General features: G+C 40.9%; 1 long non-coding RNA gene across 2 annotated transcripts; it reads left to right on the top strand.

Moving 5' to 3' along the window:
* The first annotated feature begins 7722 nt into the window (after positions 1-7722).
* Positions 7723-12466, top strand: LOC102004996. 2 transcript variants are annotated; one of them, XR_001235984.1, is made up of 3 exons: positions 7723-7995; positions 11734-11875; positions 12233-12466. It is a non-coding gene; the product is annotated as an uncharacterized LOC102004996 (long non-coding RNA). The 2 variants fall into 2 exon arrangements; XR_262579.2 differs by lacking the exon at positions 7723-7995 and having other exon boundaries at positions 10351-11875.
* Positions 12467-13025: the final 559 nt, after the last annotated feature.

Below are 13025 nucleotides of genomic sequence, written 5' to 3' on the forward strand. Positions count from 1 at the left end.
GGTGTACTAAGGTTTTGAGTAGTGCTTACCTTTGTAGGTACTCTACTTCTGTAAATCAGAAACATGTCTGAAATGCTAAAGATTTGCATCTGCTTTTTTTTTTTTTTTTTTTTTTTGTCTACTGTGTCATCTAGGTAGGAAGTAGTGAAGTCAGGTGTAAGATTGTGTACAGGGATAAATGGGCGACAAAAAACATTGATCATGTAGCAGGAAAAATTTTAAAGGGCCTTTTTATCACCAGTGTGAAGCAGATGTAGGAGTGATAATACTAGTATAACTTCTTCTTATTGCTCAGTGGCTTTTAATAGTTTTAAAAACCTTGTCAAGTTAGCTCTCATTTCTCAGGCCTTTGAGATTTGATTTTAAAAGTATAAAACCAGACACTATAGCCCACACCCCAGCACCTTGGGGGAAAAGTTTACACGGGTCTTTTGAGCTTTGATAGTGTTTTTTTTTAATGTTATTTTAAGAGCTTGAGTTTATTGAGAATGAGTTTGGCATTTGCCATTTCTGTCACCCCGATGTCTCCAAGTTTATTTTACTAAAATCAGAAAGGATAAACTCGCCTCTTTGTCCCTAAAACTAAATACTGTATTAAAGTTTTTAGGCTCAAAAGATGGAAGTGTAATTTAGTGGTAGAATGCATGCCTAGCAGGTGTGGAGCCCAGGGTTCATTCTCCAGTACCATAAAGTTGTGGGTATTTGACATCAAGAAGGTGGGTATGAAAATAATCACATTAAAACTGTTACAAACGTGTGTTTTGAATAAGAAAATGCCAAAATGGACAAATTAGACGGGGTTTTGTTTTAGGAGAGAGGAAACTGATCACATAAAATTCCTTGAGTACTAAACTAAAGTGCAGGAGGCTACAGATGGTAGTTGTGGATTTATGTAAATTGGACAGAGCCTAACCTCAGTCGTAAAAATGTTAGCTCTGGTGTCTAACAGTTGAACTTGTCCAAAAGGCACTCAGAAGCTACAAATGAGAATCTAGGGTTCCCTTAGAAGAGCTAAATTTATACTGGAAAGATGCTGACGGCTTGGCAAAAGTGTTCTATGAGGTGCTGGGGGTTAGGGAGCCTTTATGGAAGTTTGGGGTAAGTTATCGGAATAGACTGAAGGATCGGCTAAACAATAGCCTACATCCTTTAAATGAGACTTGAAAGTTTTAGACTGAGTAACTGGGAGTTATGTGTTACCCACATCTTGATACTAGCAATGTAGAATATTGAGCATATTGTACAAGGTGAGCATATTGTACAAGGCCCAAAATAGTTCCTTTGTCCTCTAAAACCAGGTAGTAAACTGCAGCAAGATGATAGTCAAGTTCTATATTTAAGCATAGTGCCATTGCATCTATGACTTAGGCTAAACCAGAGATTTTGTTTACTTGGGAAATAGAATTTTAAAAAAATTTATTATTTGGATCTTTCTCCATCTTCATTTGCCATTCTAAAATTTTTGGCTTCGTATATACCCAAATTCATTACATTTACTGTAGTGTTTCAAGTTGATCTCAGCAAGTCTAGTCTTTATCCTGTGTCAAGTCTGACCTTCCTCAAACTTCACTCTCCTCATATGAATCAATGATGGACTATTTTCTACTTCTCCAGTTTATCACTATTCTTAAATCATTTTCTGGTTTGGTGACTGCTTTGTTGGGCATGTCAAATTTTGCTTCTGTGTGTCTACTTATAGTGTCCACACACACACACACACACACACACACACACACACACACCCAGCAGTCTTTTAGCTTTGTCAAACTGAACATTCTCAAAGATTTGGCTTAAGTCATACTTTCATTCCTGAATCTTTAAAAAGAAGGCTGTTGTGCCTGCCAGGCAAGTGCAAGGTCCTGAGTTCAATTCCCAGTACCAAATAAAATAAAATAAAATAAAATAAAAAGAAGGCTGCTGATGCCCTTTAATACCTCTTTCCAACAACATGCATTTAGTTTCCTTGCAATTTCTTACTACTGTTGAATTTTCTGTGAGTTAAATGTTTGGATTCAATAGAATTTTGTAATACCTATATGTCCCAGTGAGCCAAGTATAATGCTAACAGTGTAATAAATTTTGACAAGAGGTAAAAATGACCTCATACTCCCTGAAAAGCAAAGTGCTACAGAAGTCTTGCTTTACAAAATACTCGTTAATTGGATTATTTAAATGATTTTTAAATTTAATCCTAAATTTAAATCCTAATTTTGATGAAATAATTGCTCATTAGATGTGAAGCCAGGAAATTCAAATTTAAATGCTAGCCTAAGCCCAATTGGAAGAGTGTTATGTTTGGTGTGGGTTTTTTTTTGGCGGGGGGGGGAGGGATTAAGACATGGTCTCACTATGTAGTTCAGGATAATTTTTTAGAGGGGGGTACAGGAATTGAACTCAGGACCTTGTGCTTTTTGGGCAGGTGCTGTGCCACTGAGCTATCTCCCTGGCCCCTACAGGATGGTTTTGAACTCATAGTATAGGCCAGGCTGATAATCAAATGCAGTGATTACCCCAGCCTTCTCAGTGTGGGGATTACAGGCACGTGCCACCATGTGCAACCTGAGAAGGTACATGTTCCAAAAACTGGACTTTGAATGTAGAAAAGTTTTGTTGTAAGCTGTGCATGCTTATTTCAGTATAGATTACCAAGAATTAGTGTTGTCTCCTTGAAGACTAAGCAACTCCTCTTGGATCTTCTCTATATCTTTTTTTTTTTTTGGTATTTTTTCCAGTACTGGGAATCAAACTCATGATGTTGCGCTTGCCAGGCAGGCACTGTGCCGCTGAGCTGAATCCCCAGCCCCGTCATTTTTTTTCTTGAGCTTGATTCTTTGAAAGCAAGTCTTCTGATTTTTTGTTGTTGTTGTTGTTTGTTTGTTTCCAGTACCAGGAATCGAACTCACGACCTTGCGCTTGCCAGGCAGGCGCTGTGCCGCTGAGCTAAATGCCCAGCCCCTAGCAAGTCTTCAGTTGACTGAATTTATTGGCTCTGCCTCAGTGAAAATCTCTGAAGATTTCTCATTGAGTTTGAGTTATTTTGTTCTTTAATTGGCAGATAGCTTTAACACATTCTCACTGGCTTAAAACACCTGTAGTACATGCATGATTGTCCCATCAGCTGGCTTTTTATTAATTTTATTAAAAAGACTGATAAAAGTGACTAGATCCATTTGTTCTACCAGTGGTACAAGCTGCCCTTGAGACAGTCATGTGTGAATCAAGCTGCCTGGCAATGAGACATTCAGATTATGGCCCCATTACAAACATGTTAACTCTATGCCCTAGCCAGTGGTAACATGCAGGCCACAGCAGGCTGTTTGTATCATTGAAAGCACAAAGGGTCCATCACCATCACTGCTAGAACCTACAAGTAGCTCCACTCCTTTTAGCTATTAAAAGTTCTGGCTCTTCCTGATCAGCTAATGACTGAATTTTTTTTTTTTTTTTTTTTGAGACAGGGTCTCACTATGCCGTTCAGGCTGGCTTTGAGCTCCTTTTGTAGCCCAGGCTGGCCTTGAACTCGTGGGGATCTTCCTTCCTCAGCCTCCTGAGTGTTGGTGTGTACACCAACACACCTGGCTTTTTTTTGAGACAGGATCTTCTATGTAGTTCAGGTGGTCCTTGAACTCACTATGTAATCCAAGCTAGCCTTGAATTTATAGCAATTCTTACTTAACCTCCCAAGTGCTGGGATTACAGTCATGCGTACCATCATGCCCAGCCTAATTTTTAAATTTTTTATTTATTTTTGTCTTTTTGAGACAGGGTCTCGCTATACAGTTCAGGCTGACCTTGAGCTCACTTTGTAGCCCAGGCTGGTCTTGAACTTGTAACGATCCTGCCTCAGGCTCCTGAGTGCTGGGATTACAGGCGTGTGCTACCATACCTGGCTAAATTTTTAATTTTTATTAGTACATGTTTGCAGTACATAATGATTACATTCATCATGGGGAGTTGTTACATGTACAGACCACATTTTTATGCCCCCTCCCCTCAACTCAGTTATTCTTGAACTGATTGTACTTTATTTCTAATTCAGCATGTTAATATAGTGTTACATGTGCTTGTATTTACATAGCCACTTTAAGCTGTACTTGATCATTGTTTCATGTGCATTTTGTTCCTTCTAGCTATATAGAGAACTCTTTGGGGGCTAGTATAGTAGCAAAATCTGAGGCAAGTATGCTGTGTAGTTTAGATATGAGATGCAGGTGATCCTCTGATCAGATTGGGCTTAGTAGTAATCTTAAAGATTCATGTCTTGCTACCTTTTTAGTGGAAACTTTTTGTGGAAAAAAGTGCAAGACCATAAGACAAATACCTGTTGTTTCCTTAAAGTAATGCCTGTTCTACAAAGTACTTTGACTCATTTTAACCCTTAAGTGCTATTAGTCTCATTTTTCACATTGAGGAAAAAGCCTAAGATTTTAAAGTGGCAGGTTCAAAATTTGAATGCAAGTCTTATATTCACTACCATATTGCCTTTTTCAAAAAACCATACTACTTTTTAAAGCCCCTCTCTCTTTCTACCTGAGAGTTTTTTTGAGGGGAGAATCTGTGAACACCACCTGTAATGGAAATCTGTGGACACCACGTGTAATAGCTACCTGATGCCACCAGGGTGTCCCATGGTGCCATCTTTGATGTTCTTATCCTGGGAGCTGGGGACTGTTCCAAACTACTTCATCTTGTTAGAGTGGCTTATGGCCCAGAGCCTACGCCCAAGACAGTGGGATACTTGGCTTCCTGGCTTTCCAATGTACAGTGCACAGCCGGCCCTCAGAAGCCCTTGCCTCCTTTTGACCCTTTCTAGTCAAACTGCTCCCACAGGCCAGTGGGTCACAAAGTGGTCCTCAGTTACTAGACAGCAACCCCACAAAAGATATTAGCGTACAAGAGAACACAGGACCGGTGAATTTCTACAGATATTTGCATTTAGTAGCTGAGTATACAGTTAAACAACTTTGTATTAGTAAACTGGAACCACAGAAGCAAAAGCAAAACCAGACTGAATTGTTACCACTGCAGTAGATAAATGTTATTACTATAATTTTTTAGCTTTTTTTTTTTTTTTTTTGAGACAGGGTCTCCCTATGTAGTTCAGGCTGGGCTTGAACTCTGTGTAGCTCAGGATGGCCTCGATCTCACAGCAATCCTCATGCCTCAGCCACCTGAGTACTGGGATTATAGGCGTGCACCACCATGTCCAGCTTTTTTGGCTTTTTGAGACAGGGTCTCACTATGTAAGCTAGGCTGGCCTTTAACTTGTGATCCTCTTGCCTCAGCCTCTTGAGTTCTGGGACTACAGGTGTGTGCCAACCTGCCTGGCTTAGGTAAATATTAAGTCAGTGTGTGGCAAATGCACTTTCCAGATTGCAGTAAAAATGTTTGCGTTATACTTAGCCTGTGCTGCCTCCTACCACCAGGTTTTTTTTGTTGTTTTTTGGTTTGGTTGGTTGGTTGCCTGGTTGGCTTTTTGGTGCTAGAGATTGAACCCAGGGCCTTACAAATGCTAGCCACTACCACTGAACTACATTCTCAGCTGTTAGAATCAGTTTTATATTCAACAATTTTAGGTGTCAAAGCTATTTCTTATGGGACAGCTAGTAAGATGAAGTCTCAGATTTTGGTATTAAGGAGAAAATATGCCCTTTAAAATTTCTTTCCTTTCCAGTGCTCTCAATCACTTTGTACAAGCGTGTATGGCTAACTGGCTTATAATTATTTCTTTATGAGTCTTGAGTTCTCCATTGGAGAAGATCCTTAAAAGTATTTCCAGGAGTCAGTATAGCTCCTGAGAATTAGTAAGTGCTCAATATTTACTGGAATAACATTTCCATAATAGTTCTGAGACAGTTCTACATATGAACCTCTTTTTTTGCCTGTGGGAAGAGATCTTTGTTTTGTCTTCAAGCCTATTGAAATTCATTTTGAACTGGAAAGTTGTGGATAGGATGTCCTGGCTGACCTTTTAAAATGCTGAGTGTATTGTTTAATGTTGGAATTCTCATCATGGCCTAGGTTTGGGTCTATGGTTAAGCTGTTTCTCTTTAGATGTCATCTGTGTGCTATGTCTTAAGGCTGAGTGTTTACCCTGGCTCTTCAGGCTCCCAAGAATACACCAGTGATTCAAGATGTTGGCCTTGAGGTGCCCCTTTCCCTTCTCTCCTCTTGGCTTTCTCACGAGTTTCTGTCCCAAAACTGGTGCAAGATGTGGTTTGTTTGGGTTTTTTTGTTTGCTTTGTTTATATAATTATTTTTGATGGGGATTGGACCAAAGGTCATGGGCATGGTAACTAAGCATTCTACTACTGAGCTACACCCCAACCCTACATGTACTCCTTTAATAGTCAGGTAAACATTGAATTTTCATAGTTCTCTGGTAAGTGGACTAATCATACCAGAATACAGATTTTAGTACTAACGTAGACCCCGTGGTTTGCTTAGGTAATCAGAGTGACTGCTTCAGCTAAATAAACTTGAACATATATGAGATTTCTTCGAGCTTCAGTATTAGTTTGACTGTGGGAGATCCTGATGCAAATAACCCTCTTGTCCTTAAGAAATATTTTAGGGATTTTTTTCCTCCCATATTGTATATCTAGCTTAATAAATTGATCTGAAACTGTTCTTTCATATGTGAGGAATAATATATTCTGCCTTTCCCATCTAAAATACAAATTACTAGCTGCGCGTGGTGTTGCATGCCTGTAATCCCAGCACTCAGGAGGCTGAGGCAGGAGGATTGCTGTATGTTGGAGGCCAGCCTGGGCTACATTAGTGAGTTCCAAGCCAGCCCGCTACATAGCTGGTTTTATACCTGATACACAGGAGGTGTTTTCCCTAGCTTCACTGACTACTTACCATCTGTTCTGTGAGCATTCATTGCTGTATGAAAGAGGAAAGTGAAAGGAGGTGGAGAAAAAAACAAAGCTGGAGAAGAGGAAACAGCTGGAAGCTTGGGGATGGGGGACCACCCTAAGGTTGGTAAAATGAAGCAAGGCATGGTCAGACCCTTGGGGTAGAGGGCTCAGTAGTTTGTCAGCTAATTGACCATAGCCTTGCATACTTTGTTAAGGAGACCAAAGGTACTTCAAAGGAAAACCTAGATTCTTCCCTATGTACCTTAGGAAATTGTTCATCAGGTCAGAATCCTGTCCTCTGGAATATTGCTCTTGTTTCTTCAGACCTAGCAGACTATGCAAAGGCAACCAAGAGCAGTGATATTTGTGGACAATGGCAAGTAAGCTTGATGTATTATTCACAATTTAAGAGTAAATGCTTAATAGTTATTGTCCCTATGCTGAGCTTCAGATATCCTTACGTGGGCCCCTTCACTTTTATGCTTGGGGCCAGGGATATAGCTCAGTGGCATAAGCACCTGCCTGGCAAGCACAAGGTCCTGAGTTTGATTCCTGGTACAAGAAAAAAAACAAAACAAAACACTTTTATACTTGGATCAGATGAACAATTATAGAACTTTAGGGAGCCTTTAGGTCAGAGACTCAAGGTCAAGAGGTATTCTTAATAGAGCTAATTTCTTTGTCAGAAATCTTAACCAGATGTTAGGTTGTCCTCTTGTGTTGCCATCTGCTTTTTAGAATGGAGCAGGCTCCCCAAAGCTAAGTCTGGCTAGTCTTGTGTTGTTCTTGTTTTTGTTTATGTTTTGAGACAGGATCTTCCTATGTTCAGGTTGGCCTTGAACTCATTATATAGTGCAGCCTGACTTCAAACTCACAGTGATCCTCCTGCCTTAGACCCAGTGCTGGGATTACAGGCGTGCACCAACATGCCTAGCTAGTCTGGCTGGGTTTGTGATGTTACAGTGTCAAGTCACTGCTGCTCACTTCTTTCACAGGGAACCTACAATGTAAATTCCTCAATATGTGTTTCAATACTCCCTATTCCTTTCACTTCCAGGAATGGAGAAACCTCCATCTGAACATCAAATTGGCCCAATGGAGAAGAAACTGGCATGTTTCTGTGGGACTTTGGGTAAAGCATATTCACTAGATTCTTGCCTCACCCTACTCTTCATAGGGACATTTGGGCAGGCATTACAATTAATAATTTTTTTGCACATGAGCAGCATAGGCTTTTTCTTTTTTTTTTAAGTTTAGCTTTTTTGGATTTTGGTTTTTGAGACAGGGTCTTGCCACGTAGCCCAGGCTAATGAATTTGAAGCAAACCTGCTGCCTCAGCCTCATAAGTGCTGGGATTACAGCATGCACAACCATGCCTGGCTTTGTTTTTTGAGGCAGAGTCTCACCATGTAGTGCAGGCTGGCCTCAAACTCACTATTTAGCCCAGGCTGGCCTGGAACTCATTTAGTGTCATTACACCCCTCTTTGTTAATGTGTTTGGGGTGGGTGCTATAATACTGAGAAGAGGTTCACCTTTATATCAGAATAACTTTGTGGGTTTTTTGTTGTTGTTGTTTGGTATTGGGAATCAAACTAACAACCTACACTTGCCAGTCAGGTGCTGTGGCGCTGGGCTATATCCTCGGCTCATATCAGAATAACTTTGTGTAAGGATTTAATGTTTTTGACGTTGAGCACAATGTTGTAACTGATGCTAAGCTTTGTAGTTTGCTTCAGGCCTGCCAAGTATGTGTGACTGTTAAGTGTCAATTCTTTTTCAAGCTCAACCATTACCCCAGGCCTCGGGCATCTAAGGGCACTGAGGGACAGGTGTCCAAAGCAGAAATGTTGGTGCCCATGAGTGTGTTTTGCAGTTGTATTGAATTTCTTGGTGTATTTTTGACCTGTCTTGGTTTCTTTCCTGCTCGTGGTTATGCTATTTTGCTTGCTACTTGTTAGGTATTCTCTGTCAAGTCATTCAAGAGTTGTAAAATGGAAGTTAGTATTTTTAAACAAATGCTTTATGGATGAAACTGATAGTTTTAGCATTGACTTTGCCCCAGCCAAGAAAAGTTAATGTGATAAATGTGTTGGTGACTTTGGACTCATTTTTAGAATCTTGAGTGTATGAACCTTTTTAGAAACAATAGTTTTAATTAAGAACCCTCAACTACAATTTGAACTGTCTACTTGGAAAATGGGTAGGCTTGTTCCCTATCCTTTTGTCTGTGAAAGTTCCATCTGACAAGGAATTTAAATAGGTATTCAGGAAAATTATTGTTTCCCCTTCTCACCTTCCCAAGTAGTTAAAATAGACATCTAGTGATGATACTTTAGGTAGCAGAATCAAAATACAAAAGCAACTTTGGATGACAGCATGGACCACAGGCATGTGGCTTTAAACTCTTACTGTGACTATCCAACCCAGAGGGAACGTGGTGGGACGGGAGATTGTGCTTTCTTCCCAGAGAATCCTAGGAGTGTTTTGGTGGGGATGAAAGAGTGGTGGTCTTTTTGGTCTGGTATGAGTGTGCTTCTTCTTGATTGCATTGAGGCTGCTATTGAAGGGTAACCTTTCTGGCTAGTGGTTTTTGGTATTTAAAATATTACTGTCTTGGGTTTTTTTTGTTTTTGGGGTGGCGGGGTTGAGACGGGGTCTCGCTATAGTTCATGCTGGCCTTGAGCTCACTTTGTAGCCCAGGCTGGCCTCGAACTTGCTACAGTCCTCCTGCCTCAGCCTCCTTTGTGCTTGGATTACAAGCATGTGCCACCATGTGCGGCTGCAGAATTTCATTATGTTCCTAAAATTCTAAGTCTAATCTAGATCCTTAATATACCTACACAACTTTAAAACTCTTTCCTAACTAGGAAGGAAATAGCCTGTTGCTTTCAAATACTATACCCTATTTGCTAAATGTTGTCTTTAGAAAAACAAATCTTGTTTTTTTTTTTTTTGTCTTTTTGAGACAGGACCTTGCTGTACAGTTTAGGTTAGCTCTGAGCTCACTTTGCAGCCCAAGCTGGTCTCAAACTCACAGTGATCCTCCTGCCTCAGCCTCCCAAGGGCTGGGATTACAGGCCTGCACCACCACGCCCCGCCAGAAAAACAAATCTTAATAGGCATCTTCCTCTGTCAAGTGTCAGCCCTTTGGCCATTTACCTTAGGGCACTTTGAATGAGAGAGGCAGAAAGAAAACCTGTTGCCTAAAGTATGAAGGCTAATTTACTGTCTCCGCAGATAAGCTGAGTTCCAACCCCAAAGTTAATCTAGAAGCACTCAACAGCATCAGTAGAAATATTTGCTTAGCACTGTTACATTTCAAGAATGTTCTAAGAGCCTTACATATATTTCTCACTTTGTCCACGGGTTTGCCCCTGTCAGGGGGTATTTTTGTTCTCATTTTTAGATGATGAAACAGGCCCAGAAAGGTGAGACAGCATTCAACTTGGGGTGGAGGAGGAGAATCTGAATAGGGTGAGTTGGGCATCTGACCTGTTAGATGGTGGTAGGTACCATATTGTTTACTTAAACAATGAATATTTTGGGTACTCATTGTGTTTGAAGGTAACATTCCTTTACTCACTGAAAGGTGATTTTAATTGAGATAAATTTATTAGATAGATAAGATAGAAATATAGATATCTGTTGTCTTTTGACAAATATATATTATCTGTGGAAGCTGGCCTGAGGGAGGAGCTCATTTTCTTTGTGGTTAAAGGTACTGTCCTAAAGGTAAAAATGTCCTTTCTATAGATGGAGTTTTTGAACCTACTGGTTTGAGTTGGAGTTCATTGTTGTTGAGTCCTTGTTCCAAACTTTTGGGTATTTTCCACCCAGAAAGTTTTTGATGTTTAAAATTTCATCTGAATTTAGAAGGTTAATTTTCTTTTAAGGGAGTTTGGGGAAAATCAGAAATTCTGATTTTGTTTATGAATAGAAGACAAAAATAGTCATTTTCCTGAAGAAAAGTGATACTTCTGAATTCTGGCTCTTCAGTAATGAGAATGGGACTTCTTCATTGCACCTCTACTTCCTGCTACTGGGGCAACTCTTTCCCAGAGATGCTATGAGAAAGATTGCTAGGAAAAGGTCTTCTAGACTTTAAGAAGCTTAAGAGACTCCACAATGCTGTCATTAGAAAAATGATATTCAAGCTGGGCTTGGTGGCTCATGCCTATAATCCCAGCACATGGGAGGCTGAGGCAAGAGGATTGCCATGGGTTTGCAACCAGCCCTGGGCTACATAGTTCAAGGCCAGCCTGGATTTTATACAGTAAGACCTTGTGTGGAAAGAAAAAAGGGAATAAAAATGTTATTATGTGCTAGTTTTCCAAATCCTGAAGCTTCATTTTCACCACAGTTTGTTTGCTTGGTTTTTATTTTATTTTATTTTATTTTTTTGAGACAGGGTCTTACTCTGTAGCCCAGGCTGGCCTTGAACTCATTATGTAGACCAGGTTGGCCTCAAACTTGAGGTGATCCTCCAGCCTCAGCACCACTGTTTGAAAGACAGGAGCTAAGGAGAAGAGGCTATATCCTGAAAACAGGAGAATGCAGTACAAGGACCTCAAAGTGAATGTGTTAAGGCAGAGGAACAGCGGACACTGTCCACTGAATGAAAATAAAAAGATATGCAGTGTTCAAGGTCAGAGCAAAAAACATGAAGATCTCAGTTTACTTTGCTAATTCCTTAGATTTACGTCTTCGTCCCTTCTTTAGTTTGCATGTATACATAAACTTAGGCTTCCTAAACCATTTTCTTTCCAAAGGTGACAAATGAACATTTATAGGAGACACACAGCAGTCACTGTGGGAGTTTAGCTGAGGAATGTATCAGAAACTCTTCGTCATTTTCTGTTCCCCTCCTAGGCTGACCCTGATGTGTTACCTGCTTCTGCTACCGATCCAAACTGCAGAACTTCTCATTCATCCCCATGGCCTCCGGGCAGTATCCAATGGGGAATCAGCTCTAAAAGGAACCAGACCAACGTTTTCCAGCCCCTTTATTCTGGTGACTGATGGAAGGAAAGAGTGGGAGGGGGGATATACTTGTGTACTGACTGAAAAAGAAACAGACTATCAAATTACCATACCTCTTTTATCTGCAGCCATATTAATTGAATTGTGTATGTATTTGGGGAAGTTGGAGGTGATGACCTTCATTAGAAGTGACTGGAGGGGAATAAATGGAGGGGATGAGAGTCAGCTGATTTTGAAAGATGTTCATGATTGAAGTAATGTGTTCATCTGAGAATCTTTTTAAGTTTATAAAAATACCATTGATATAGCCTGTCCCCTCAGTTCCCCACCACTGACTTTTTGGACTGGAGACACTTGTTTAATAATAGCTTGTCTCTGATATTCCCAGTAATTACTTCTATGTGAGGAAAGGATAGAAAACGTTCAGGACATCATCATATAAACTCCTCATCTACAAAGTTCCGGTAACAGTGACATCTACACAGAAGACTTGGAACTGCAAACAGGATGGAGTCACCTCAGTGACATCTCTTGATGCTGCCCAAACACAAGTTTGATTTTTGTTTTGCGGGGTGCAGAAGAAAGGAGACTGTACTAAAAGACTAAAATAATTTTTTGTCTATACTTTCTCACTTGTTTTTATTTTTTGTTTGTGGTTATTTTGGCGGGAGAGGAAGGGTTTGGGGATAGAATTTCACTTCATATCTGGAGTGAAGGGGAGGAGAGGAAGCTCAGCCCTTCACTCAAGAATAACCCAGTAATGACATCTCTAAGCGTGGGAAGTGTTTCCCTCAGTACTGGGAGGATCTAAGGCTGCACCCCAGTGGGATTCCCGGCTTGAATTGGAAGGCCATTCAGAGGGCGATGGCATGGCTTAGCGAGAGCGAGAGCTTAGCCTGCCAGGGATGAAATGCCAAAGAGGAGAGATGAGGTCGAAGGGACGTCCCCCAGTTTGGAGGTGGGGGCAGTGCTGCATGTGACTTAAGAGCCTGGTGCCCGCTAAGGCCTGTGTCCTTCGCTGAGGGTCTGACACGGAAGCGACGCTGCTGGGCACCGAGTCCGAGTCACGCGAAACGGCCCAGCTGTGCCCAGGCGGCCAGCGCCAGACCCTGGCGTCCTCCATCTTCTCTCCTGAGCTCCCCCTGCTCCAGCTGCCAGAGCTGCGGACCGCAGCACCACAC

The sequence above is a fragment of the Chinchilla lanigera genome, unplaced genomic scaffold, assembly GCF_000276665.1.
Source record: "Chinchilla lanigera isolate Chin_1 unplaced genomic scaffold, ChiLan1.0 scaffold00050, whole genome shotgun sequence".
Classification (NCBI taxonomy): domain Eukaryota; kingdom Metazoa; phylum Chordata; class Mammalia; order Rodentia; family Chinchillidae; genus Chinchilla; species Chinchilla lanigera.